The 26,149-nt window shown below is 41.0% G+C and overlaps 1 long non-coding RNA gene across 2 annotated transcripts in view; it reads left to right on the top strand.

Moving 5' to 3' along the window:
• The window catches only part of LOC129145289 (uncharacterized), a 210,266-nt gene that overhangs the window by 141,870 nt on the left and 42,247 nt on the right, over nucleotides 1–26,149 (top strand). For both annotated transcript variants that reach the window (XR_008550598.1, XR_008550599.1), the window contains exon 3: nucleotides 3,761–3,864. This is a non-coding gene — a long non-coding RNA (uncharacterized LOC129145289). The remainder of the gene's footprint in view (nucleotides 1–3,760; nucleotides 3,865–26,149) is intronic.

Raw genomic sequence — 26,149 nt, 5'->3', positions numbered from 1 at the left:
GCAATCAGGGAAATGCAAATCAAAACTACAATGAGATACCATCTTACACCAGTGAGAATGGCACATATTAAAAAAACTAGCAACAACAAATGTTGGCGAGGATGTGGAGAAAAAGGAACTCTCCTGCACTGCTGGTGGGAGTGCAAACTGGTCCAACCACTATGGAAAGCTATGTGGCGATTCCTCAACCTACTAAACATAGAGCTTCCATATGATCCAGCAATTCCACTCCTAGGTATTTACCCAAAGGGCACAGAAACATTAATTCCAAAGAGCACCTGCACCCCTATGTTTATCGCAGCACTATTTACAATAGCTAAGCTTTGGAAACAACCCAAATGCCCAAAAATAGATGACTGGATCAAGATGTGGTACATATACACCATGGAATATTACTCAGCAATCAGAAAAGATAAACATGCAATTTGCAGCAATATGGATAGAACTGGAAGGGATCATGCTCAGCAAAATAAGCCAGAAAGAAAAAGAAAAATACTGGATGGTCACACTCATAGCAGGAATCTAGAAAACCTAAATAAGGGACCAGGAAAAAGAATAACTATAAGAAAGAAAGAATCAAAATCAACAAACAACTATGAACCAGAGACACACTATGGGAAGGTAGCAGGGAAAGGAGGGCTTGGGGTCAAAATAAGGGGGTTGCAATTGTATGGGGAATATAAAAATAAAATTTAAAAAAACAAATATAAAAAATTTTTAAAAATAAAATAAAAAATCAACAAACAACTGAACCAGAGACACGCTATTGGGGGGGGGGAGGCGTGGGGAAAGAAAGGATTGGGGTCAAAATAAGGGGGTTGCAATTGTATGGGGAATATAAAAATTAAAAAAAAAAATAAAAAATTAAAAAAATAAAACATCATATTGACTTCAGGCGTACAGCATTATAATTCAACATCTATATATACTACATCATGATCACCACTGTAATTCTAGTTTCCATCCACTAGCACACAACTGACCCCTTTTGCCCAATTACCCACCTCCTTCCTTTCTGGCAACCACCATTTTCATTTTATAATCCCAAGAATTTGCTTTGCTTTGTTTGTTCATCTGCCTTGTTTTTTTCTTTTCCACATATGAGTTAAATCATAAGGTAGTTAGGCCATTGTCTGTAAAGAGGTGTCATGAAAAAGAAGGAGTAGATTCTTCTCTGTTGCTTCAGAGGAGCCAAACAGGGAGAAAGGTTGAAGGCTCCGCAGGGCGAAATGTCAATTCATTACAGACTTCTCTCTAGTAGGGCTTACAACCACACCTCTCAGAGTCAAGCATTCCCTGGGTACAAATGATCATAGAATTGTTGAGTGGGGAAACTGGAGAGCCCAACTTGAATTCTGGAATTCCTCAGACACACCACTAGTCCTGGAGGTTAGAATACAGGCTCCTGCACTGCACTGAGGCTAGGAGAGGAAAGGAGGGAGATGTTGGTTGAGATAATCTTCAAAGATCATTTCAATTTATCAGCCTATGTCTCCCAAAACATCACTCAAAATATAAGCATCTTGGTGATGAAGAACATTGGCTTGGGTATCAGAACTGGGGTCCACTAAACACTAGCTGCATGACCCTGGACTACTTGACATTTATTTGTCTTGCTCCTTCATTCACAAAATGGCACCAATACCTGTACCTGACTCATAGGATGGTTGCATGTATTAAAAGAATGTTGGTCAGCTAATATCACCTTAGCCCAGCCCCAATACCCAACTATGTAAGTGGTTTAATTGGGTACAAAATATATTTAACCTGTTGTTACTGCACTGAGAAACAATGAGCCAAATGTTAGTCTGATTTATATGAACCCACTTACCACTCTATGGAATTCCATCCTTAGAGTTTTTAAGAGTTTGCTGCTATTCCAGGTTTCTTTTGAAGAGAAACAGTGTCTGACTAATCATTTACATTCATTTATTCACTTATTGAGCAACTACAAGTACACATTCTGTGTGTGTAGATATCCATAAAAATGTGGTCAAGGGGTTCCCAAAATCAGTAAGAAGTTGGATCACATGATATTTAAGATTATTCCCAATTCTTAAGTTTTTTAGCCCAAACTTCCCATAGATCACTTACAATGAATATACACATTGCCATGAAAACTAGTTTACCAGCAGTATTATAATCATTTTGTCTGATTAGAATTAAATAGAGCTAATAGAACATTGCCTCTAACAGACATATTTATTGAGGAGAATACTCTTCCCCTCATCCTCATACTTGCATGGAGGGAAGAGAACTTATTCTTGCTGCTTGGGAGAAAGAAGTGTGGTTGCAATCTCTCTGAATTCTCATTCATCTTCTCTCCATAAAGAGGTGACTTATTTGATGGGTAAGCATGTGGGGCCCTAACCCCGTTAGGCTCACTAAACTTGGGAAATAAATGGTATCCTAATGCAAAGATGGGGTCTGCCCTTGTAAGGCAGAGGCCTACAGGTCTTTCCAATCAGAAAGCTATATTAGGGATTCTGATTGCAGAACAAGTTATCCTTGCTCTCTGCTTCAAATTCATTGATAATAAAGCTGATGTTTTGTTCTTGCACTGACTCCTATGTCTTATTTCTCAGTTTGTTCCAAAATGGAGAAATAATTTACCTCTTGATGTCCTTAAATCCCATATCATTACAATAGAGTCATAAATTGCAACTGTCCATGTCCAAGATCCTTGTGAAAGGGCATTCCATTATTTCTTTGAAGTCATCAGTGACCAGTTATATTCTAAAGTACATACCAAATCTTCTAAAGTACAAAAAGAATAAAACACAAAGGCTCTCTTTCTTTACTGACATCAAAAGTTGAAAATGTTAAGCTACTCAAGTGTCTATCTTTAGGTAACAACATTTTTCAAGTTTCTACTTTATTGAGAATAATCTGAGTCATTGTGATGCGCAGCAGTTGGTCCTAGAAAATTTGAAGACAATTTGTCTTCATCTTCATAGACTTCCACACCAAGTATAATACAAATGTGCTTCTCTTAAGTAACTAGTGAATATTTGTAATTTTGCCAGTGTACCTAGTCTTTACTCATGTTCATCTTCATATTGTTCTTTCTCCTCCTCTTCCTCTTCTTCAAGCCTCCACCGGTATCATGCCTCCCTGGGAAGCTGGAAATCCTTCTGAGTAACCCACTGTTGACAGGTTCACTGGCTTCTGAGATGTTCTAACTTCATTTCTTCTTGCTTAGTTTTAAGTTGCATTTGAAAGCATTCTGCAGCTTTTTCTTCAGCTTGGTTTTTCATCTGAATCTTAACATCTTCAACTTTCTAATTTTTCTCTATTTTTTTCTACTTAATGCCTCGAACAGATGCCACGTTTTCCTGCTTGACATTTATTTGGCACTGAGTGGAATGATGGGCTTCTCAGATTTGCCTCAGCATTAGCCATCCTGACCTGATATCTTGTTGGACATTAATGAACAAATCAGACCTATAGTCGTCTTCTGCCATGTTCAGCTGCACCAATGATGAGCAGCTCTGCTCACCCTGGGCCAACTCACAAGAACACGCACTGTTCTAGTGAAGAACTCAATTATGTGTATCCAGAATTAGGGGTTCCCTTTTTGTATCTATTAAATTATACTAAATCTTATCAGGGGGCACTGAAAGTCAAATCCTTCTTGATTTTTGAGCACTTAGTATCCCCAGGCTGGATGTTCCCAGAATAATAAACCCCCCAGGACCCTTACTATGACTGCACATTCCTTCCTCTGTCACTCATAGCTTTGTTCTCATCTCTCCTTCAGGTCGCCTGAGTTGGATGACTACCCCGAATGTCTCCCATGGCTGAAGAATCGGAGATTTGGGCTTTCCACCTAACAGCTGGGCTTGAATTCTGGGTTGGCAACAGGTAACTTTTTGCTTGTGTAATTCAGTGTGAAGGGCTGCAGAGCAAAGCAGGTTCAGAAGCTCCTCAGGCAGGCAGAGGAAAGTGTGTCATCACTAGCCATCAGACATGAGGGACTCCCTGAAGCTGGACTTCATAAGAGCGATGTGTTGGATGCCTCCACAGCCTGTCCACCTTCTAGAGGGAGTCAAGTGCACTGGAAAGCAAAATGGAAAATTACTCTCATAGGTTACCCTTTTAAAGAGAGTTTATAAAACTGACCAGTATATTATGGAAATTTCTGGGCTCACAGGATAGGGAAAACATAAAACTGGGCTTTGTCAAGCTGGAAGCAGAGAAAAATCATTAGAGAAAAAAGAAAAATGTCAAACCTGTACTGTACCCTTAGCTGTTCCAGTAAACCTACCCTGATTTACTATTTTGCTCCCCTCATTCTGAGCCAGTCTTCTCTCTTCTTTCCTCTTCCTTTCTTCTTTCCTGCTCTCTTGCATCAGCTGCATTGTTTCAGGAGAACCTTGGTTTTTGCACTAGATGAGTTATTGAAGTGTTTGCTGAAGAGTCATGTGCATTCTCTCCTGTTATATCAGGGGCAAGAGGATGAGCAGAACTCTCTCAGATCCCCTCCCCCCTGGGCACACCTGTTGGCCTTTCAGGGGCTATTGAATAGTATGGCTCTGCCATATTGGAGTTCTGAAACAGTTCAGAAGTTGACACAAAAAACTGGCAGACAAAGATGAAAATATCACCTTCAATACAGAAAAACAAGTTCTAGTAGAGGGCATGGCTTCTGTCCAGTGTCACCTACCAGTGACAAGTACAACTAGGTATCTGAATTGTCTGATTGTACTTACATTAATTCAATCAATTAGCAAAATATATCGCATCAACTATGTACCAGGCAGGGAATTGGGAGGTGAGTAAAACGCAGATAAACTGATTATAATTGCCCTCAAGGAGCTTGAAATCTAGTATAAGGATATTACAATAGCATAAAATCATGTGCAAAGTGTATCATCAAAAAGAGGATAACTCATAACAAGGGGAGAAAGGGGGGTCCAAGAGAATATCCTAAGGGAAATCACTTCTGAACTGGTTTTTGAAAGATGGACAAGCATTTAGGGGACAAAGAAAAAAGGTGCTGCATTCCACAGGGAAGGAGTGTGCACAAGCACAGTGATGTGAAAGGTGCAGTATGGTCTGATACAGCTAAGTTTATTCATGTTGCTGGAGTACAGTGTAGGAATGAGGAGAAAGGAGTGGAGGACACTAAGTCTGCAGAGATAGAAAGAGGCTTTGTGTTCCATGCTGAGCAGCTAGAACTTTCTACTGAAGAGTTCTCAAAGTGTAGTGTAAGGTCCAATTGAAAGGGAATAATTTTTAACAGGTAAGCCATTTTGAGAGTAACTATCACTGGTGACGAGGAGAAATTCACATAGACTTATCACTATGTCTGCAAAAGATAGATTACTCAGATCAACCTTCTGGCTAAAATCATAGAGAAAATGATGGCCGAAACTGTAAAAATAAAAAATGAGTTTTAAAAAGTAAAGATCTGAAAAGACATGAGACTTTCTAGGCTATTTTTTGGATGAACCCCTGTAACCAGAAAGGTAAAGCAAAATAAGACCTAGAAAGTTTCGTATGATCAGAGGACATTTGCCAACAACACAATGCCCTGCACTCTGGTCACCAGAACAGACCTAGAGAGACAGGGGGCTATTTTGGTGCTAAGCTAAAGGGAAGAGATAAATAGAAAAGAAAAGGAAAGCAACTCTTCTTGGGTATTTGTGACCAGGAACCAACCCTGTGACAAGTTGCACCTCATCCTGTACAGTCTGAAATGTGAACCAGTGACTGGAAAATGGTGAACTTGGTCTGAGGTGTTTTAACTATTAGTTCATCTCAAGAGGAGATGCATCCATCCTTAAGCCGCGCAGAACCCTCATAAATGATTTTTCAAAACAATAACAAGAAAGCAGTCAAAGATCATCAGGCACATAAGAAAGCAAGCTAACCTGAACGTCAGGAAGAATCTTGAGAAATCGCAGAGCACAGGAACAGACCCACACAGATTTCAAATATTAGAATTTTCAAACTTGTACTTTTTTTTAATTTTTGATGACTGTTAAAAGAAAATAATGAAAATAGAGATATGCAGCATGTAACTATCTAAAGGGAATAGCATATTTGTAAAAAAAAAAAAAAAAAGGAATGTCCAAAAAAAAGAAAGAAATGAACTTCCAAAATGGAAAAATACAAGAACTCAAAAATACAGCAACTCCACAGCTCTCTTTGGCAGCAGATGGACACAACGATAGAGAAAATTAGTGAACTGAAAGAAACCCAGAGTTTCTGGATTAAATAGAATCTTGTTTTCCAGGATTTTAAGGGCAAATTTTTCCGTATTCTTTTCAGCAGCCACAGGTTGAGCTGCTCTTTTCTGGAACATATATGGATATTTATTACCTCTGCTTCCTCCTAGAAGCAGTAATCCTTGAAATATTTAATATGGTACTTGATTGCACCCATATCTTTGGTCAGCAGCTTAAAGAATGCTGTGACTCATTGCTGTATGACCTAGACATCCGGTCTCCACACTCAACCCAGAACTCTGAATGAATGGAAATATGCCATCCTTGGCAGGTGGAATTATCAGTAGGTGCTTGATGAGTGCCTCATAGGCCAATTTGATAATGTTTGACTTTTTGACTAAGAACCAACCTTCCTTTCTTGTTCCATATCAAGCATCCTGTGTCTGGATGGGTTGTTCTATTACAGAAGTCAACAACCTTCTTCTCAGCTCCATATGGTTCCTGGAGGGCTGGGGAGATCTTTTTAAAGGTTCCATAAGCAAAATCACAGTAATGACCTCTTTGCCCTTTGTTAAGTGAAGATAAATTACCATTTTTTGGAGAAGGGCTCGACCCCCTGAGGCCTGCCATGGCAACTCAATCACTAGCAACTTCAGCAACTGCTCAGATATTTCATTTCACCCACAGCAATATGTGAGCCAGGAGAAAAAAGCATCACAATATGAAAACATTTATCAGCAGGGACTGCCTGTGCAGCTTGCCAGGCACGGGCCCTACTTTCTTTCTCTGTGAGGCTGCCCAGCGGGATGTCCTGGGGAAAGACATCACACATCTGCTGGGCAGTCTGACCAAGAGCAAGGGCCACACCTGTAGAGGAGGGAGAAAGGGTAAATTGTTTAAGAAGCCGCCTGCTCTGCCCCTTATCACATCTTGATAGGGCAACCAGAGGACTCCAGAAAAAAACTTGTCTCCACTCCATCTTCTGTTCCAGTCCAAAATGTCCATGTATGGCTGAGATTTGGAAGTAGTTTTTCCAAAACACACAATGATATTCCCAACTCATATGGAGGGCAAAGGACAGGATTAATAAAAGTGGAGGGAATGAGGAAATCTCTTGGAAGGAGAAGGCAAAGCTTGGGCATCTTTTATATTTCCCCAGTCTACACTCCAACCCTTCTGGCTATCCTATGATAGTATTCAGAGCTGGAAGGAAAAGGAGCAATTGTTAGTCCAACATTTTTACATTCCAGGGGAGGAGCTGAGATGCAGCCATGAGGATGAGTGATGTGTGCAAAGAAGTTAATGACAAAACCAAACCCAGAACCCAGGCTCCACCACTTTACCACCTGCACTCACCACACACTGACCCTCTGGCCCCAGATTCCCAGAACCATTTATTAGCTAATTCTACTGACTCTCAGTTCTTTCTAACCAGTGCTACCACTGAATCATAATCACTTTCACCTTGATTCAAGACAGTAGAAGGAGGTCAGGTTTTGTGCTAACCATGCACTTAATCCTTACCCTCTGGGATAATAATAATCCCTGCCTGACCTATGAAGCTACAAAGATTTGAGATTGGGAGAGGTCACACAGCTGGCAAGTGACTGAGGATACCTCCTCACTCCTCAGAATGCAGGTTCACACTAATAGCCTCATCAATAGACTGCTCCCCAAGACTATTTCAGTGGTTTCCCACCTGAACCCCCATGTTCATCCTTTTCCCATTTCAAACCATCTTGTACTCCAAAACCAAATTAATCTTCTTAAAATTTGCTTTTAATCATGTCACTTCTTTCCTTAAAAGGGTATCCCCTTGTCATTTGAGAGTGCCCACCATCTGGCCCAACTAGCATGTCTTGTCTTGTTTCCTAAGGCTGGTACTTTCTGTTCTATAGATAAATTTTTGAATGCCTCATTCCTTCCTCCTACAATGCCTTCCCAAAGCCTTTGTTTCTCCCTCAAACACCAGTATTGGTTCCTTTATTTCCTCAACACTAATTGAATGCCTACGTATTCATTTATAATATTTATTGCCAAAAGGCAGTGTAGTTCTGTGGGCAAAACATGGAATAGACACGTAACTTGATACTAACTCTACTAGTTATTAGCTACATGATGTTGGGCAAGCTTTTTGACCTGTCAATGCTTCCGTTTCCCAAAACATAAAATAAGGATTATTATGGCTGCTACTTAGAACATTGTGGAGAGGATTAAATTAGTTAATACATAAAAAAAACACTTTAAACAATGCATGGAACAGAGGGATACTTCCATAAATAGGAGCTAGTTCTAGCAATGAAATGGGTACTAAGCACTGGACTACAGACATAGACAATTTATAATATTTCCACTTTACAGTGGTATGAAAGCACTACACACTCAGTAGAAACCATTCTTAGAATTTTGAATTATGGTTTCACTTTTGTTCAGTATTTAATAAGTTACATGAGATACTTAACTCTTTATTGTAAAATAGACTTTAAGTTAGATGGTTTTGCTCAACTATATGATAATGTAAATATTCTGAGCACTTTCAAGGTAGCCTAGGCTAAACTACAATGTTTAATAGGTTAGGTATATTAAGTGCATTTTTAACTCACAATATTTTCATCTTATGATGCGCTTATTAGGATGTGGCCCCATTGTAAGTCGAGGAAGAGGTATAGTTTCCGGGACACACAAATTAACACATCATGGTCAGTCCTTTAGATCGCAAACCAGTACCGTTAAGTGATCTAAGAGAGGCAGATACAGAGGTCTGGGGGAAAGGTGTTAGGTATGTGAGGAGGGTAATAGTTTAGCAAAGAAATGATGTTTCATTTCTTTAAATTAAAGAAGTATAGGATTTCTTCCTAGTGGCATCTGAATAAATATGGTATAATCATCCTGGGGCTAACAGGAGATCAAGTAGGGTAGACACAATGACCATGGGTTGGAAATGAAACTAGAAAGGTAAGCAGGGCCTGATCACATAAAGACATTATGCCATTCAGAGAAGTTTAGCCTCTAGGTTGTAAGCAGAGGAATGACCGCTCCAGCCCATAGTGATCTTAGCCACTTTTGGCCTGGTGTAGAGCACTCAGATCAGGCCACACGTAGCATATTTACTAACACAATATTTATTTGCTATCTTGTATTATTTCTGAGCATAAACAACCCAAACAAGTATTTCTTTTTTCACTTTTTAAAATTATTTTATATAATTTTACATCATTCTTCATTTTTATACAATGTATGCTTAATCATCTTGGTACAGTCCCTGTGGAATTCCCACACCCAATTCACCCATGTACCATCGCCGTAGTCTCTTGTGCTCTTCCCACCACTGCCAAACAAGTATTTCTGAATAGTTAGCATGCTGACCTGTCTGATGCTTTCTGATGCTTCTGATATGTTTTCTACCAAGTAACTACCCTGGCCATAGTTGATTGGACCAAGGATTAGCATCTGACCTCTTGATTTTCCATTGCCCTGGGAGGGCATACGGTAAATGAAGTTGGTCAAACTTTTGCACCATTGGCCTCTGTGGCTATCACCTGTGGCCTTGATCTTGTTAGCATAGAGGACTTGTGGAAGTGGGGCACATGTGCCTGACTACGGACACCTGAGCATGGGTGTGTGTGCATGCATGCATGTGCAAGTGTGCACACCGAGCCTAGAGGTCAGGGATATGAGGGTGGCATTACTCAGAGACAACTACAGCAGGGCAGCTACAAGAGGATAAGGGATGTCTACAAGAGGAAGAGACCACAAGAGAAACAGCGTATGGAGAGCGAATAGAGAGATTCACTGGGAGCTGGGGGACTTACCAGCATCCCAACCCCCTAACCCCCATTCCTTGCCATTCGCAGGCTTGCCACTACAGAGGGGGCTCAGCAGTATCATCTGTCTTGCCCAATAATAGTCCCTTCCTTTGGAAATATGCAAATAAAACATACAAAGAAGAAAAAAGACAAATGCAGATGTGGAAGCATAAAATCTCACTTTGGATGCTTTGGAAAAAGCAGTAAGCAGAAGCCATGAATAAACCAAACCTATGAGGTAGAGAGCAGAATGAGTCAGTAATGTCACATGGTGAAAGCTTAGACAGAAATAGATGAGAAGCTGTAATGTGAAACACCAGTGAGGGAGCCAATAACCAGATAAGCCGTGTTTATCCTGAACCATGAATAGCTCCCAAAGATTATTCTTGCATTATTGTGAGTTTGGGCAGTGCAGTGATTAAGACAAATTTCTGTTTTTCTTAATTCCCTGAGCTTCCTCCAAATAAAGCCCAACACACTGGGCAAGTCTCTTTCCCTTGCAACCTGAGTGGGTCTAATATAACAGACATGTCCTTTCTGCCCTGCTGGATGGTGTGTTCTGTGAGTGCTTTCTCATTGGACAGGCCTGCATCGGCAGAAAAGTAAGGATAAGCACGACTTATTCTTAAGGATACCCAGGGTTTTCATGAGACGGTATAGGGTGAATGAAGTAATCAAGCTTTTTTACACCCTCCCGACATTAGCATCTATGACCAACACCTGTGGTCCTGCACGCACACCTGTAATTATGGACACCTGCGCGTATGTAAAAAGGGACACCTGTGCTGAGGGGCGAGCTCTATAAGGGCAGCATCACTGCACAGGGAAGAGATGGCAGAGAAATGCTGAGAAAGCTGGTTTGTCCCTTGATTCAGCATTAATTGCCTGTAAATATCTACCGAAGTCTCCAAAATTATCTGTTTGTCTTAGAGAACTATTGCTGAACCTACCTGGCCTGCGATGGTTGCAAAACAGATGGGATGTAGACAGCCTAGAGAGGGGGCTAAGAGGCATGCTGAGACCAGCAGTGGGCAGGAAGGAGGAGCCCAGGCCCTAAAGTGAAGTAGCAAGGAATCCAGGCTTTATCCTGAGATTATGGGACTCTATTTAAGGGATTAGGAAAAGAAGAATGGTATCACCAGGCTTGTGATTGCTGGATAAATGTGACTTCATTGAGTATACACGATTGTCTCCAGTACACACAGGTTGTCAGTGATGGAGGTAGATAGAAAACATCTGGGACTCAAAGGAACTCCAGTAAAAATGACCTATCCCTATGTGACTAGGAAGGTATAGTCCAGAAATATTCACCCAACCAAAAATGTAAAACAAATTTCAACAAATGGCATACTCCAGTGCCCAAAGGAAATCCTGTCAACAGAAAGACTCCCATAATTACTTCCCTGAGAAGTAACATACACACACATAAAGAAGACCAAGAGCTGGTAGTGGCTTTTCAGAAAGTGTTTGTGAAAAGGACATGCATTTCTCTAAAGGAAACCTTCTCTGACAGAGTTCTTGGGAAAGTCTCCCTGCAAATACACCATCCTCTTGATCCCCACCCGCTTCACAGTCGGGCACTGGAAGTATCCAGAAAGACTCTGGCTTTCTGGGGTGCTCCAGAGTGCCAGTACACACAGAGTAGTAATGAGAACTCAGATGGAGTGACCTCCATGCCCCCTCTAGCCTCCAGGATCTGGCCTCCATCTGCCAATGTGCCGCTTCTGATTCCCACTTCCCTGCTTTCCTTTTTAATTGATGCCCTAAAACATCCCAGTGTGCTGGCAGGAACATTGGTTATGCCGCCAACTCAAAGAACCAAGACTTCAGAGGAAAGGGATGGGGCCCACCAGCGCAGGCTATTTGTAGACGTTCCTCACCAGCAGGAAGGAAAAGGCCTTAGCGTGTGATTCCCTCTCCCATCACGGTGGGGTGAATCCAGGCTCTCTGTGCATCCTCTTCCACCATCTGCTCTCACTGCCTTCGCCCAGAGACTTGGCAGGGACACATACGCTGTTTTTCATCCATACTCAGAGACTGTGAGGTGTTTCATACCTGCGAGGAAATCCATGCATATTGATGCTCAAAGGAACATCGTGGGCTGGCATGGGAAGAAAGAGGCCCAGGGACTGGGCTGCCACGAGTCACCAGCTTCAACACCAGACCACCTGTGGCCATCGGACTGTCCAGCTCCGCTTCCTTTTTCAGTTACAGGTTTGAGCCCTGTCAGATTTGAGCCAACCCCAGCCCAAATTTCTCTTCAGCAAAATAATTGTTTTCTGTCCCAAAGCAGGATGGAATGATATTCCAAATGTTAGGCATAGGTACCACCCTGGCACTGGCACATCAAAATAGACAATAGCCGTTGAACCGGGATACAATCCAGAAGGTTCTTTACCTTACCACTAACTGGTAGGTTGAGGACAGGCAAAAGAGAAACAGGGCATGAGAAAGTGAAGTTTCTTGGCAGTGGCTAATCACTCTTATATTAGCAGTTCAGAACTCTTTCAATTGTTTGCCTACATGGCTGTACAAGAATGTATCTGATTGAGAACAAGAAAATAGCCCCTGACATTTGGGAATTAGCCAGTTCTATCAGCTAGGTCTTGGAATTGCTAAGAGCTCACACTGGTGCATGCAGCTAGGCATTGTTGAATATAAATAATACATAAAGCACCAATATTTGACAATGCAACTGTATGACTATGACATATCAAAATAAAAACAAGACACTGCATAATCATGTCTGAGCACATATAAAAATATGAATATCATAAGACCTGAAACCATAAAATACATAGAAAGAAATATAGGTGAAACACTACATGATATGCACATCAAAGACATCTTTACAGACACATCACCCAAAGCAGTGTTAGTGAAGGCAAAGATCAACAGCTGGGACTACATCAAATTAAAGAGCTTCTGCACAGCAAAAGAGACAATAACAAAAACAAAGAGAAACCCCACCAACTGGGAGAACATTTTTGCACACAACACTAATGATAAAGGACTGATCACAAAAATCTGCAAAGAGCTCATGAGACTCAACAACAACAAAGAAAATAATCCAGTCAAAAAATGGGCAGAAGAGCTAAAAAGAAATTTCTCTGAAGAGGAAATGCAAATGGCCAACAGGCATATGAAAAAATGTTCAACATCACTTATAATCAGGGAAACGCAAATCAAAACTACCATGAGATACCATCTCACACCAGTGAGAATGGCACATATTAAAAAAACTAGCAACAACAAATGTTGGCGAGGGTGTGGAGAAAAAGGAACTCTCCTGCACTGTTGTGGGAGTGCAAACTGGTCCAACCACGATGGAGAGCTGTGTGGAGATTTCTTGACCTACTAAACATAGAGCTTCCATAGGATCCAGCAATCCCACTCCTAGGTATTTACCCACAGGACACAGAAACATCAATTCCAAAGAGCACCTGCACCCCTATGTTTATAGCAGCACTATTTACAATAGCTAAGCTTTGGAAACAACCCAAATGCCCAAAAATAGATGACTGGATCAAGAAGATGTGGTACATACACACCGTGGAATATTACTCAGCATTCAAAAAAGATAAACACATGCAATTTGCAGCAACATGGATGGCGCTGGAAGGGATCATGCTCAGCGAAATAAGCCAGAAAGAAAAAGAAAAATACTGGATGGTCTCACTCATAGCAGGAATCTAGAAAACTTAAATAAGGGACCAGGAAAAAGAATAATTATAAGAAAGAAAATATCAAAATCAACAAACAACTATGAACAAGAGACACTCTATGGGGGGTGGGGGCCGGGGAAAGGCGGGATTGGGGTCAAAATAAGGGGGTTGTAATTGTATGGGGAATATAAAAATAAAATTTAAATTAAAAAAAAAATAAGTAGAATACACACACAAAAAAAATATATGAATATTGTCCAAAGCACAAAAATAGCCAAACATCACCCCATCCTATCTAATGAGTGAACCCAATTTAAATATTATAATTTCAACCTTGATTCATTCCTTCTACCTTCTACAGAAGACTGGTTAAATACTCAACTATAGAATTCCCTCACTTCCTGAAAGCAACCAATATTACTTTCTTGAACCCTCCCCCACATCATGAAACACAAGCCCAAATCCTATAGTAGGTTCTTCCTAATACCCTTTAACTGATACTGCCTACAGTTCCCTAAGGTATGTATTCTCCCTTATATTACAAGCAACAAACCCACCTTACTCAACCACAGGACTTTCTGGTGGACTTTCACTAGAGGATACTGACAAGATGATTTGTGGCCCACCCAGAACCTTTTGATCACTTTGAGCAGGGGGTGCCTGTTAAGGAAGACCTGAGCCTCCAATGAAAGCTGCCAACTAAGTTCCCTGAGAGGAAGAGGAATGGGGATCTATTCCTCACCCTGTCCCATATTCCCACTGATAATTCTAGAAAGCTCCCCAAAAAAGATCATGACAGATGAGAAATCTCCAGTAACAGGAAGAATAACACAGTAGCTTCCAGATCTATGCAGGTAAAATTCTAATCTGTCCTCAGGTATCAGGGAGGAAAGTGTGCAGTTGGTAGAGATGAGTCCCTATAAGTAACCCCCATCCAGGCCAGCTCTCTATATGTCCCAGAATAATTTCAGAACATCTGCATTACTGTTGCTTACTCTCCTACTACAGCTCACCTCCACTCCAGAATAGACCCTCCTGCCTCACTATGGTTCAGTTTTCAAGTCTAAGGTATGTTCAGGAATTCCAGTAGGGATTATTTTTCTTCCATTATTGTTTTCAGCTAACACAAGCCAACCCCAGCCCAAATTTCTCTTCAGCAAAATGATTGTTTTCTGTCCCAAAGCAGGATGGAATGATATTCCAAATGTTAGGCATAGGTACCACCCTGGCCTATGCCAGGGGAAAAGCTTAGAGCAAAAGAAAAAACTTAACAATCTTACCAAGAAAACTTGGTAAGAAAACTTAGCAATGCAGTTTGAAGTCAGGAGATAATACCAACACCCACCTTTTAGAACAGAACTTGACCCGAAGATCAGCACTGGCTTTCCAGTAAATGTCCACATGATGGCCAGGTTCAAGTAATGCTAAGCCTTGTTATAAAGCCTGTATTTTCTGCTTTCAGACACTTGAGTGAAATATGCTGCTTCAGAAGAATGCATAATTGCTACACACCAAATTAGCCACAAGCCAAGAATTGCTCCTAAATTATTCAAGTTGTTGGAAAAATACATACAGAAAACAGATCAATCAAAGTAATCAAATACATACCCTGCAGTTTGGAGACAATTAGGTGAAAAACATCCTACAATTGGGCACTAACAATTATTTCTCCCACTGAGTGATATCAAAAACTTGGAAAAATTAAATGTAGTGTCATATCACCAACCCAGAGAAGCAGGCGTTATCCTGATCCCTGACTATCAGTGAACAGAATCACAAAGACTAATGTAATAACAGAACTCATGCAAACCTGGGGGAATCACTGTCTTTCAAATTAAACAGTTATTATCTCCGTGTGTGTTTATCACTGATGGGATGCTATTCCAGGATTCAGAGTTCTCTAAATTGCAGTAATAGCCCTGGGAATACCAGAGTTGGGGGACAGCTCTGCATCCCAGCATCATCCCAATTGTCCACAGTGAGAGAGTTTTATCCTACAAAACAAAGTAGTTGGAAGGTATTGAGAGAAAATGCTAGCATGCTAAGGGGGCATTTTCTCTGTGTTCATTGAAAAGATATATTAATTGGGATAACTGAGCTGCTATTAACAATAAACCTCAAATTTCTAGGGACTGAATAGAATAAAGGTTTCTTTCTCCTTTAGCTAACATTCCAACGTGGGTGTTCCTGATGAGTGGGTAGCTTTCTTCCCCAATGATTTCCATCTTCCTGCTCCACCATCAAGGCCAGAGAGGCAGATCCTGGCCTTGGTTAGCCTCTAGAACACCTAGGGAGTTATTAAAACTCCTGCTGCCCCCACCACACCCAGGCCAATCTAATTAGCATCTAAATAGGCAAAGGGTTGTTTTTGTGTTTTAAACTTCCTAGGCTATTCCACTGGGCAGCAAAGGTGGACATCATCACACTAGGACCCCTGAGTCCACCACTTCAAGTTGGTGGGAGAGGAGAGAGGCAGTGAAAAAGGGATGCTCACTCTCCTATGTCCCAGCCAAAGCCTGTTACACAAACCACAGTGTATGCAGGGTGAACCAGAAAATGGAATCCCTGGCCATTTGCTTCTTCCCAGTTACATTTGAACAACATAGAAGAGAGAGGACACATTTTTGGTGTGCAGTTAACCATCTTCATAGAGTAGTGGATAGATGAGAAGGGTTGAACACAAGTAGAAGGACAAAAAGAAGGGAAATGAGAGTCAGGAAGAGAGAGACAGAAATAGAAGGAACCGTGATAGTTATCACGCAGCCCCTCACTGCACTGGGGGTCCTTGCTCCCCTGAGAAGCCAACTCTGCCTCCTGTCAAGTCCACCCCTCCAGCTGGGAGACACCACTTCCCACCTGGGAATAGAGTTTGGATTTGGGTTTTGTGTTATGGTTTTCCAAAATCACAACAGTGTTGATCAAATCACTATTTCTGAAACCTATTCAAGCAAAGACACAAACCCAGGGAGGCATTCTCACCCCTCCCCCAACGCAGATGAGGCGCCCTAAGAATCAAGATGAAGTGACCAAATAGGACCATGTCCTCTCCTCACCAAGTACCCAGTGTTGTTTGGGTTGGTACTGGGCTCTTCTAGTCCAGTATACAGCCCACAGGGAGAGGGAAGACATGAGAAGATAAACAGGAAAATGGATATCTTTAGCAGCCAAGGAAAGCACTGGGTAAGGCCCCACTGGCTGGGAGCTATAAGGACCTCTGTGTTTAAAGCCAAAGTGGGACCCATCTCTACTTGGCTTCAATCTGGAAATTATTCTTTTTACAAACTAAGCCAAGGAGGAATCCCCTTCCCCATGTTACCCTGTAACAGAAAACCCAGAGATGAAACCCAAAGGTGATGGGGCAAGGCCCAGCTGCTCAGAACAGGCCTTGGGAAAACAGAACCTCTGACAATTGAGATCAGTAGGAAGTTCGTAGTTTTGCTGGCCTTGTTAAGGGACATCAACCTCATATAAATACCATTAATGTAGACTCAGGATTAAAGCAAACTTAGAGCAATGGTAAAAGGATACTGAGAATTCTCTAATAAGGATTAACACATGCAACCAATAGCCACAGAATAATTTGGTGTAAGAACAACATGGATCACATAAGAAAAGTTCAGCAGATGGGGACAGTACAAGAAAAGACACTATTCTTCTGCTTAGTCCAGGACTAAGAAGGTTCCTCAGCTTCCTGACATTTTAAGGGTTTCGCCAGAGAGGGGAGGTAGAATTAAATCTCATTACACCGCTGCGTGATGTATTGCAGTTGTAAATGATCAAGCTTGGTTTACCCTAGAATAATCCATATGTGTTCTGATTCCATAGTGGGAGTTTAGTCATTTCCAGTATATCCCAGTCGTTACCTTTACATAGTATAGTATAGCATCCCTTCAGGTATTAATGTAAATAGATGCCTTACCTGAATATGCCCCACTAGACCCAACAGTCAAAATCCCAGTGTCTGGAGTGAGACATCCATGTAATCAGTTTCCTCCACAGGGAACACAGCTGTCAACGGCAACTAAAAAGAAGAAAAAAGGAGGAAAAGGTGGGGAAAGGGAGACAGAGAAAGAGGGAAGGAAAATAGCCTCTGCATTCAGAATATAGCATACTGAAAATAATAGACTCAGACATGAAGAAAGCATTGGATCCAGTGCAGCCTGAGATGGGAAAAAAAAAACCACTTTTGTGGCCTTAGTCAAGCACCTTATCATCTCTGAGCTTCCATGTCCTGTGGAATGAGAGTGCTAGATGAGAAAATTGCATGGCTCCTTCCAGCTCTATAACACTGTCATTCAGTGTTGAAGATGATTATAGAAAAAAGAATTTACCTAAAGTCAACTTGATATCTTATAAAAAAAAAACTTTACATTAATGTCAAGTCATTTCTAAATACTAATGTAAATTAACTCAGTTCAGAAATTATGCAGCCTCTGCTTTCTCCCCTTCCTTTCTACCCTTAGCCATTATGAACAGCAGGAGAAAAAAAAAAAACGAGCTAAATTTCAATCATTTGGCTTTCCTTACTTGGTAAAGAGCAAATCACAAGCAACAACATGCTACTAAGTACCAATGGGATTCAAGACATCAAAGAGGAAAAGCAGGAGGAGGAAGAGTTGTAAGCATTGCTTTACACATCTGTGACCTGCTTCTCACCCCTGGCATGCAAGGAGAACTAGCATATGCTGACTGCTGGGGTCACCCATGAGCATGTGTGAGCATTAAAGTGGATGATTTCTCACCGTAACTCAGATCTGATGTATATTTTCCCACTTAAGCACTATCTTCTCACCCTTACAAATCTGTATTTGTGTTCTCTGTGAGCATTCTCTCTGGGCTGCACATGAAAGGGTAGCAGTAATTTTGTGAATCTGACCATCTCCCAAGTACCAGCTGAGTTGCTCAGTTGCCTGGTGATGAGAAGGTCATCCTCTAGGACTTTTGTCTTTATGGGGTATTAGGGGAAGCCCCTGTTTCCTTAGATATAGTTGCTGTCAACTCTGAAAATCTAAATATGACTCACAGCTACAAAGAAGACCTCTTGTCTCTCAAAAATAAACCTCTACTTGGTCATCAGATAAATGAGGATAAACTAAGTTAGGTGTAAATAAGTAGCTTACAAACAGCTGCATAGACGTAGAAACCTAAAGAACAAAAAGTTTATTTCTTCCTCCTAGAAAAGCCCAGGTACCCAGACTGACAAAGTCTCTACCATCTTCAGAAGGCAACTGTTGAGGTTTCCCTGGAAATTGCCATCCCAGTTAGGCAGGAGGGGAGAGGAAGGGAGAGGAGCTCCAATAGGGGAGCTGTATGGATCAGGTCTGACAGCTGTACCCATTGCTTCCACTCACATTCCACTGGAGACGACTCAGGTACACATTTATTTATTTAAATAATAAATTTTATTTTTATATTCCCCATACAATTGCAACCCCCCCATTCTGACCCCAATCCCTCCCCTCCTACCCCCAACCCCCCAAAAAGTGTCTCTGGTTCATAGTTTTTTGTTGATTTTGATTTTCACTTTCTTATAGTTATTCATTTTCCTGGTCCCTTATTTAAGTTTTCTAGATTCCTGCTATGAGTGAGACCATGCGGTATTTTTCTTTTTCTTTCTGGCTTATTTCGCTGAGCATGATCCCTTCCAGCGCCATCCATGTTGCTGCAAATTGCATGTGTTTATCTTTTTTTGAATGCTGAGTAATATTCCATGGTATATATGTACCACATCTTCTTGATCCAGTCATCTGTTTTTGGGCATTTGGGCTGTTTCCAAAGCTTAGCTATTGTAAATAGAGCTGCTATAAACATAGGGGTGCAGGTGTTCTTTGGAATTGATGTTTCTGTGTCTTTGGGTAAATATCAGGTACACATTTACATCTAAATGCACAGAAAGCTGGGAAATGTAGTCTCGCTGTATGAGCAGAGAAGGGACAAATGGATTTGGATGATTAGTCAGTGGTCTTTGCCAAAGTGTTTTTATTGTAAGTTGCTATCATTAGTGCAGTGTAAAATCAATTTAGATAATAGTACAAGTTAGGGTTTTTTGGGTTTTTTTAATATTAGTGTTTTTTTATTTTTTTACACGATTATTCATTTTTTTTTAATATTAAATGTTATTTTTATATTCCCCCATACAATTGCAAACGCCCCATTCTGACCCCAATCCTTCCCCTCCCGCCCCCCACCCCCAAAAAGTGTCTCTGGTTCATAGTTTTTTGTTGATTTTGATTTTCACTTCTTATAGTTATTCATTTTCCTGGTCCCTTATTTAAGTTTTCTAGATTCCTGCTATGAGTGAGACCATCCGGTATTTTTCTTTTTCTTTTTGGCTTATTTCGCTGAGCATGATCCCTTCCAGTGCCATCCATGTTGCTGCAAATTGCATGTGTTTATCTTTTTTGAATGCTGAGTAATATTCCATGGTATATATGTACCACATCTTCTTGATCCAGTCATCTATTTTTGGGCATTTGGGTTGTTTCCAAAGCTTAGCTATTGTAAACAGTGCTGCTATAAACATAGGAGTGCAGGTGCTCTTTGGAATTGATGTTTCTGTGTCCTTTGGGTAAATACCTAGGAGTGGAATTGCTGGATCCTATGGAAGCTCTATGTTTAGTAGGTCCAGAAATCTCCACACAGCTCTCCATAGTGGTTGGACCAGTTTGCACTCCCACCAACAGTGCAGGAGAGTTCCTTTTTCTCCACATCCTCGCCAACATTTGTTGTTGCTAGTTTTTTTAATATGTGCCATTCTCACTGGTGTGAGATGGAATCTCAAGGTAGTTTTGATTTGCATTTCCCTGATTACAAGTGATGTTGAACATTTTTTCATATGTCTGCTGGCCATTTGCATTTCCTCTTCAGAGAAGTTTCTTTTAGCTCTTCTGCCCATTTTTTGACTGGATTATTTTCTTTGTTGTTGCTGAGTCTCATCAGCTCTTTGCAGATTTTTGTGATCAGTCCTTTATCATTAGTGTTGGGTGCAAAATGTTCTCCCAGTGGTGGGGTTTCTCTTTGTTTTAGTTATTGTCTCTTTTGCTGTGCAGAAGCTCTTTAATTTGATGTAGTCCCAGCTGTTTATCTTTCTCTTCACTATCACTGCTTTGGGTGATGTGTCTGTAAAGATGTCTTTGATGTGCAAATCCCGTAGTGTTTCGCCTATATTTCCTTCTATGTATTTTATGGTTTCAGGTCTTATGTCTAGTTCTTTAATCCATTTTGAGTTCATTTTTGTGTATGGTGTGAGGTAGTGGTCAAGCCTCATTCTTTTGCATGTAGCGACCCAGTTTTCCCAGCACCATTTATTGAACAAACTTTCTTTGCTCCAATGCATAGTCTTTGCTCCTTTGTCAAAGATTAGTTGACCATAAATCTGTGGCTTTATTTCTGGATTTTCTATTCAATATCATTGGTCTGTATGTCTGTTCTTGGTCCAATACCATGCAGTTTTGATGATTATGGCTTTGTAGTATAGTTTGAAGTCTGGGAGTGTGATGCCTCCATTTCCTTCTTTTTTTTTCAGTAGAGCTTTGGCTATTCGGGTTTTTGGTGATTCCATATGAATTTCATCAATAATTGTTCTATTTCTTTGAAGAATGCCATTGAGATTTTGATTGGAATAGCATTGAATCTGTATATTGCTTTTGGTAGGATGGCCATTTTAATAATGTTTATTCTTCCAATCCATGAGCAGGGGATGTCTTTCCATTTCTTTGTGTCTACTTCTATTTCTTTTAACAGTGTTTTATAGTTTTCTTTGTATAGGTCCTTACCTCTTTTGTTAGATTTATTCCCAAATATTTGATTTTTTTTGTTTCGATAATAAAAGGGGTGGTTTTTTTGATTTCTTCTTCTTCAGATTTATTGTTTGCGTATAGGAAGGCTACTGACTTTTGCGTGTTGATTTTGTATCCTGCCACTTTACTGAATTGATTGATGAGTTGAATTAGTTTTTCTGTGGAGATTTTGGGGTTCTCTATGTATATTATCATATCATCTGCAAATAGTGATAGTTTGACTCTTCTTTTCCTATTTGGATTCCTTGGATGTCTTTCTCTTGTCTTATTGCTCTGGCTAGGACTTCCAGTATTATATTGAAAAGCAGTGGTGAGAGTGGACATCCTTGTCTTGTTCCAGATCTTAATGGAATTGCTTTCAGCTTTTCACCATTGAGAATGATACTGGCTGTTGGCTTGTCATAGATGGCCTTTATGATGTTGAGGTATGTTCCTTGTATCCCAAGAATTTCAAGGGCTTTTATCATGAATGGGTGTTGCACTTTGTCGAAAGCTTTCTCAGCATCTATTGATATTATCATATGGTTTTTATATTTCTTTTTGTTGATGTGTTGGATAACGTTGATTGATTTTCGGATGTTAAACCATCCTTGTGCCCCTGGAATGAATCCAACTTGGTCGTGGTGAATTATCTTATGGATACATTGTTGGATTCTGATAGCTAAAATTTTATTGAGGATTTTTGCATCAGTGTTCATTAGGGAGATTGGCCTATAGTTTTCCTTTTTTGTGTTGTCCTTATTCGGTTTTGGTATTAGTGTAATATTGGCTTCATAGAACGTGTTTGGTATTGTCCCTTCCTTCTCAATTTTTTGGAAGAGTTTGTGAAGGATAGGCACTAATCGTCTCTGAATGTTTGGTAGAATTCATTTGTAAATCCATCAGGTCCTGGGCTTTTGTTTTTGGGGAGGTTTTAATTACCATTTCAATTTCGCTCCTTGTAATTGGTCTGTTTAGGTGTTCTATTTCTTCTTTATCTAGCTTTGGGTGATTGTAGAGTTGTAGGAATTTGTCCATCTCCTCTAGATTGTTGAACTTGTTTCCATATAACTGTTCATAGTAGTTACTGATTATTCTTTTGATTTCTGCTGTGTCCGTTGTGATTTCTCCTCTTTCATTTATGATCCTGTGTATTTGTGCTTTCTCCCTTTTTTCCTTTGTGAGCCTGGCTAGGGGTTTGTCTATTTTATTTATTTTTTCAAAGAACCAGCTCTTGGTTTCATTGATCATTTGGATTGTTTTTTTAGTTTCAATTTCATTTATTTCTGCTTTGGTTTTTATTATTTCTTTTCTTCTACTGGTTTTGGGTTTTTTTTGTTGTTCTTTTTCTAGATCTTTGAGCTTCGAGATTAGGTTGTTTCTTTGAGTTCTTTCTTGTTTTTTGATGTGAGCTTCTATTGCTATATATTTTCCTCTTATTACTGCTTTTGCTGCATCCCATACATTTAGGATATTGGTGTCCTCCTTGTCATTCAATTCAAAGAATTTTTTAATTTCTTCTTTGATCTCCTCGTTTGTCCAGTGGTCTTCCAGTAGTGTGGCTTTTAATCTCCATGAGGTAGGATAGTTCCTTGCCTTCTTTTTATGATTTATTTCTAGTTTGATGCCTTCGTGGTCAGAAAAGATGGTTGGTATGATTTCAATCTTGGTGTATCTGTTGATGTTTGTCTTGTGCCCCAGTATGTGATCGATCCTGGAGAATGATCCGTGTGCGCTTGAGAAAAATGTGTACTCTGTTTTTTTTGGGTTTAGTGTTCTATAGATGTCTGTTAAGTCCAAATGCTCTAGGTCCTTATTTAGAGCTTTAGTTTCTTTACTTATTTTTTGTCTTGTTGATCTATCCATTGTTGATAGTGGTGTGTTGAAGTCTCCCACTACATATGTGTTTTCTCTGATGGTCTGTTTCAGAGAGACAACAGTTGTCTGATATATTTTGGTGCTCTTTTCGTTTGGTGAGGTATATGTTAATGAGTGTTATTTCTTTCTTGAAGTATTGTCCCCTTAATCATAATGTAGTGACCATTGGGGTCTCTTTTTATTTTTTTGAGTTTGAAGTCTGTTTTATCTGATATAAGTATAGCTGTTCCTGCTTCTTTTTTGGCCATTTGCTTGTAGGATTGTTTTCCATCCTTTGACTTTGAGCCTATTTTTATCTTTTGTTAGCTAAATGTGTTTCTGGAGACAGCAAAAGGTTGGGTTTTGTTCTTAATCCAGGCTGCAACTCTGTGTCTTTTATTGAAGAGTTTAGTCATTTACATTTAGAGTTAATATTGATTATTTAGCATCTGTATTTGCCATTATGTTGTCTTTCCTTTGATTTTATTTATTTATTCTTTTAATAACTTTTTTTTTTTTTGGTTTCTTTTCATTGTTATTCGTCCTCTGAGTTCTGGCTTTAGGATTCCTTGTAGTATTTTTTGGAGTGGGGGTTTAGTCACAATGAAATTCCGGAGTTTCTCTTTGTTGGGAAGGTCCATATTCTTTCTTCATGGAGGAAAGAGAGCTTTGCGGGATAGAGTATTCTTGGTTGGCATCTGTTTTCTTGGAGTCTGTTGACTATGTCCCTCCACTCTCTCCTTGCCCGTAGTGTTTCTTCAGAGAAGTCTGATGTCAGCCTGATTGGTTTTCCTTTTGAATGTTATCTGTTTCTTCCCTCTTGTCAGCTTCATTATTTTTCCTTGTCCTGGATCTTGGGAGCTTTACTATTATGTGTCTTGCTGTGTTTTTCTTTCGTCGTGGAAGTTTGGTGTTCTTCTTGCTTCTTGTATATCAATTTTCAGCTCCTTCTTCTCATTGGGAAGTTCTCTTCAATTATATCCATGAATATTTTCTCTGTTCCTACATCTCTCTCCTCTCCTTCTGGAATTCCTATAACTCTTATATTTCCTTTCCTCATGGAGTCAGATAGTTCCCGAAGTCTTTCTTCATTCTTTTTCCTTCGTACTTCTCTTTCCTTTTCTGTTTTGGTTCTTTTTATTTCTGTGTCTTCAAGATTACTTATTCGTTCTCCATTTCATCATTCTGCTTTCATTGCTTTTCCCAGAGTTCTTTAGTTCCTCCATTATTCTTTGATCTCCTGCATTTCTCTTACTTCCCTCTTTAGGGACTCAATTTCCTTCTTCTGATCTATCACTTTTTTAATCATGGCAATTTTAAATTCTCTTTCTGGAAGGCTCAGAAGTTCTTCCAAGTTGCTGTCGTTGCAATCTGGGGAGTGGTTTCTTTTTGTGGTGGTGCTTCTTTCCTGAGGAGTTGTTAGGTTGCGTGTGGTTCTTCTACTCCCTACTGGTCTGTTTTCTAATTTGTCGTATGCGTTGGGACACTGTGTTGCTCGGACTGACTGACATCTTGGGTGAACTTCTCCGCTCCCCTCTGCTCTTCCAGGTGCCATCTCTGTCTTCTGGGGAGCTTTCTGCTGGTTTTAGGCAGTTTTTACTGAAGAAATGTCCCTGTTCTCAAATGGCGAAGCGGGATGCAGTCCCTGCGCCTCCGGTTTCAGGCACACTCTTCTGCGCCCCCGTCTGCCCCGGACGTGGGTGCCTGCTCCCTCTGTGGGCTCAGACTGCTGGTCGGAAGGGGCCTGGCGTGGAATAACTTCCCGGCTGGCCACTGGGTCCTCCAGAAGCCTTCTGCCCTTTTCAAGCTGTCTTAAGAAATTTCCTGTTTTATGGGGTGTTAGTGACTTTTTTTTTCCTGGTCGCTAGGTGGCGCCAGAGATCTCTCCTATTGTCCTTGGGGGGCTGTTTTTCGCCTCCCCCCACCCCGTGGGACAGGGAACAGAGCGGGAATGGTAGGGTACACCTCAACAGCTTTGGGGTGCTGTGTCTGCCTTGTGCCCCAGCGTCGTGGAGAACCCACGCCCCGAATTTTCGTGCCCCGGGTCTCCGTTCAAAGCCCTCAGTTCCAGGACGCGGGCTGTAGCCCAGTTCAGTGGCGCGGGAATGGCGCCTTTTGCACCGCTCCCGTGCCTGGGCGCCTGGTTCCTGCTTACTCAGGGAGGGACCTTCACCTCAGTGAGGGCCTCCGCGCGTCTCCCCGCAAGCCTAGGTCGCAGGCGCGGGGACCTGGGCAGCCGCGATCCAGGTCTGCACTTGCTTTTCAAGCGCGCCGAGTGCGCCGCTTTTCCGCGCAAGCTTACCGGCAGCCCGGGCTGTGTGCGCGTCTCCCGGGGTCTTTGTTCTTCTCTAATGGCGCCCGGAGCCGTTCGCTCACCGCCGCGGCGGATCCTGCAGAGTTCGCCTCAGCTCCCGTTCACGGGGTGTGGTGGCTGCAATAGTTCCTTTCCACTCACAATCCCACTTGCTGCGTCGTTTGTTCTTGTTGGCCGTTTTGGTTTGTTGTTTTCCTCCTCTCTGCCGGTCGGAGAGTGCCGCCTCTAAACTGCTTGTATTTCTCTGCTCCTTAAGCTCTACCCGATTATTCATTTTTAAACAATATTTGTTTCCCCCCAACCCCTCAGGTGGAGTCCCCATAGAGTTTCCTTCACCAATGCACCCATGCACCATCACCTCCGTCCCCTGTGCTCCTCCCTCCCTCCCTCTCATCCCTCTCCCTCCTCCTCCCCTGCAGGATGTCTCTGATTTATAATTGTCATTTTGGCTTTGTTGTGTTTTGTACTGTTATTATTTTTTTACATTGATGTCTTATTTGGTTCCCCTATATTCCTGCTATAAATGAAACCATCCAATATTTTCTTTTTCCTTCTG

The sequence above is a fragment of the Talpa occidentalis genome, unplaced genomic scaffold (assembly GCF_014898055.3).
Source record: "Talpa occidentalis isolate TD23 unplaced genomic scaffold, MPIMG_talOcc4v2.1, whole genome shotgun sequence".
NCBI lineage: Eukaryota > Metazoa > Chordata > Mammalia > Eulipotyphla > Talpidae > Talpa > Talpa occidentalis.
This window is presented reverse-complemented; position numbering and strand designations above follow the sequence as displayed.